Genomic DNA, 3,786 nt, shown 5'->3' with positions numbered 1-3,786 from the left:
AGATAGATGATAGATAGATGATAGATAGATAGATAGATAGATAGATAGATAGATAGATAGATAGATTCCCATATCCAACTTGCACAAAACACACACACACACACACACACACACACACACATATTTATATATCTTATCCCTTCTGAATGCTCTGTGAAAGAGGAAACTGAGAGAACAGAACTGGAATCCTGTTAGTAAATAACTCTACAAGTGCTTACTTTTTACTTCATAAGTGCTTCTTTATGTATAAATGAAGCTTAGAGACAAACAATTTTGCTTAAATCCAAATAAAGTGATTTATTTAAAAGTGCTTCTTTCCAGAAAATCCACAAAATGGAGTCAAGTGGTCTTCTCTCCACGCCTGCCATTAATTCTTGTTATCGGTATCAGCAAGTGGGTAGTGTTTATTCTGCTCCCCTTCTGTCCCTGCTGTGTAGGAAAGAAATCTGGTTTCTATCAAGCTCTCCCTGACTTTTTTGAAAAATACAATAGGAAAAAAAGGTCTAAGCTGAGATAGCGTCTTTAAATGAGATCATCTCTCTGCAGGGTCATTAATTATCGTATCGGAATGAAACAAACCCCCAAGTCTGAGGGATTCAAATTTTATAGTTACCTGTTCTAGAACTTCTTCAAGAGTGTTTGGACCAGCTGACATATTTTAGAACAGACTCTGTGTGTCTTAGGTTACTTGACACTGGCCCCTGAGCCAACAGAGAGAGTTCATGATGGCTCTTGCTATGGTTTGAATGTGGCATGCCATCCCTAATGGTTATATATGGTAAAGGCTTGCTCACTGGGTGAAGGAGCTATAGAGAGGTAATGAGTTCACTTCTGAAAGTGTTAACTTTGTCAAAGGATTACCCTTATTCTTTTGATGGTAGTATAACTTAATGGTCTATGAAGATGTCTTAAGTAGTTGAAAGACATAATTACTATGGTTGTTCTTTTGAAATGTTATTATCTACCTATCTATATACCCATCTATTTATCTATCTAACCTACCTACCTACCTTATTTCCTTCCCATTTTTGACTGGCTGCTATGAGGTATGTGGATTTATCCCATAAAGTGATTTCCACCACAGGACCATGAGGTATGGGGATTTACCCCATAAAGTGATTTCACAACAGGACCAAAGCAATGAGACCAAAAGTCCATGGACTTAATACCTCTGAAAACATGAGATCAAATAAACTTTTTTTTTATTTGCACTGATTTTGCTCAGATATTTTCTCAGTGGCAGGAAGATAATATGTTTGTATCCACTTCTTTCCTCCACTAAAATGTCTCCTCAAATGTATTCATAACATGGCATGACACACTGTCCATCCTTACCTCTGAGTTCAATTAGCATGTAAAGACATTCTATATATCTATATAACAGAGAAAAGCTCTGAAGAGTAAGCTATTATTATCAATCAAATGGGAAGTTGCTTTGAAATGAGTTGATTTTCTAAAAGAAAAAAACAGAAGGAGAAAAAAATCTAAATTAATACTCAGAGACATGGGAAAGAGCAGCAGATATCTCAAATACACAAATTAGATCATTTACTCTCAAGCACTGATAATGAAAAGAATTGGAGCACTAGTGGCTTTTGACTGACATGCACAGACTACACCCAATAGAAGCTCAGAAAAACCTGATCCAGATGTGTGAAAGCAAAGTCATACAGTGCTCTAAGACCGAAGAACCAAGGAGGCAGACAGATCCAAGAGGCAGGCAGATCCAAGAGGCAGACAGATCCAAGATTACACAAAGTGCTGTCTATTGAAAACTGGTGGAACAAAGTGTACCTTGGGAAGCAACCAGACAAACATATGTCCATATTCCAAAGCAGGAGGTGAAGCTTATATACTGACCTAGACAAAAGGAGATGATGAACAATCAGAGTGTACCTGGGCTTCCTCTGAAATCCTTAACATTTACACCATCAGTAAAGAACAGTCTGGGCTCTTTTTTTGGAGGAACTTTGGTGGGGGGTGGGGTTGCTGTGAAAAGATGAAGCTCAATATCACCTTACCGCCTACTGACTGTCAGAAATGCATTGAAGGGGATGAGTACCAATGTGTACTTTTTATGAGAAACTCAGTGCTGGTGAGCGGAAGGGTTATGTGCTGTGGGATAATGCTCTTGTACATTGTAAAGATTTGTCACTCATATTAGTTTAATAAAATGATGATTTGCCAGTAATTCAGCAGAAATTATAAGTGGGGCTATCAGACTGAGAATTCTGGAAAAAGGAAAGGCTGAGATGCAGTCACCAGCCAGACACAGAGAAAGCAAGATGAGAATGCCTCATTGATAAAAGGTATCAAGTCGTGTGGCTAAACATAGACAAGAATTATGTGTTAATTTAAGTTGTAAGAGATAGCTAATAATAAGCCTGAGCTAATAGGCCAAATAGTTTATAATTAACATAAGCTTCTGTGTATTTCTTTGGGACTGAATGGTTATAGGACCAGGTGTGATAGAAACTTCTGTCTACAGTTGTATGGCCAACATCAGTAGTGGGAGCAAAAAACTAAGGTTTTCTCCTGATGCAAGGCATGTTTACCTGTGGCAGAGTGTACCTGGTATTGAATAAGGGGTGTTCTTGTTATAGACCAACAAGAAGTAAAGTGAGGATATGTAAGTTTGTTGAGGAATCCATTGTGAATGCTAAGTTGAGGGTCCTCAACTTGGTCATTGTAAAAAGTGTAGACAAGGATATTCCTTGACTCACATATACTATTGTGCTTTGGATGTCAGGCCAAAAAGAGATAATAGGTTCTGAAAGCTTTTCAATTTCTCTAAGGAACACGTTGTCTACCAACATGTTGGTAGAAAGCCCTTAAACAAAGAAAGTAAGACCAGGACCAAATCACCCAAGATCCTGCATCTTCTTACTCCATGTGTCCTGCAAAACAAACAACAACATAATGCTCTGAAGAAACACACTAAGAAAAGTTAAGAGAGGGCTTCAGGATATGCTGAACTTTTGGTCAAGAAAAATAAAGAAGGCCAAAGAAATATACCAAGAACAGATTGCCAAGAAACATAGGCTCTCCTTACTGAGAGCTTCTGTTTCTTAATCTGAGTCCATCCAAAATAAGTTTTAGGAGTACCAAATAAATGATCAGATCTTTTTATTTTTTATATTGATTTTTATCAAGCTCCACATTTTTCTCTGCTCCCCTCCCTGCCTCTCCCCTCCCCTTCAACCCTCTCCCAAGGTCCCCATGCTCCCAATTTACTCAGGAAATCATGTTTTTTTTTTTCTACTACCCAAGTAGATTAGATATGTGTATGTCTCTCTTAGGGTCCTCATTGTTGTCTAGGTTCTCTGGAATTGTGATTTGTAGGCTAGTTTTCTTTTCTTTAAGTTTGAAAACCACTTATGAGTGAGTACATGTGATAACTGTCTTTCTGGGTCTTGGTTACCTCACTCAAAATGATGTTTTCTAGCTGTATCCATTTGCCTGCAAAATTCAAGGTGTCATTATTTTTTCAGCTGTTAAATGATCAGATCTTAACAAAAGAAAACAAAGTAGTCTGGGAAGGAGCATCCTTTGAAATATGCTCTCTAGTTTAATGACTATTGACTCAATAGGATTTAGGATAAATACTAGGATCGACAGGCAAGCAAAGGGAGGCTATGGCCAAGATGGTTGTAGTTCCATCAAGATGGATCTTGAAAAACACTGAGGAATGATTTTTAATAACATCCTGGCTTAGAAGTCCTCTGTTTTTTTATTTTAATTTATTTCTCTTGTGATTTCTAATAATGAGTAATAAATACCATATAT

Source organism: Microtus ochrogaster, chromosome 21 (genome assembly GCF_000317375.1).
Source record: "Microtus ochrogaster isolate Prairie Vole_2 chromosome 21, MicOch1.0, whole genome shotgun sequence".
Taxonomy (NCBI): domain Eukaryota; kingdom Metazoa; phylum Chordata; class Mammalia; order Rodentia; family Cricetidae; genus Microtus; species Microtus ochrogaster.
This window is presented reverse-complemented; position numbering follows the sequence as displayed.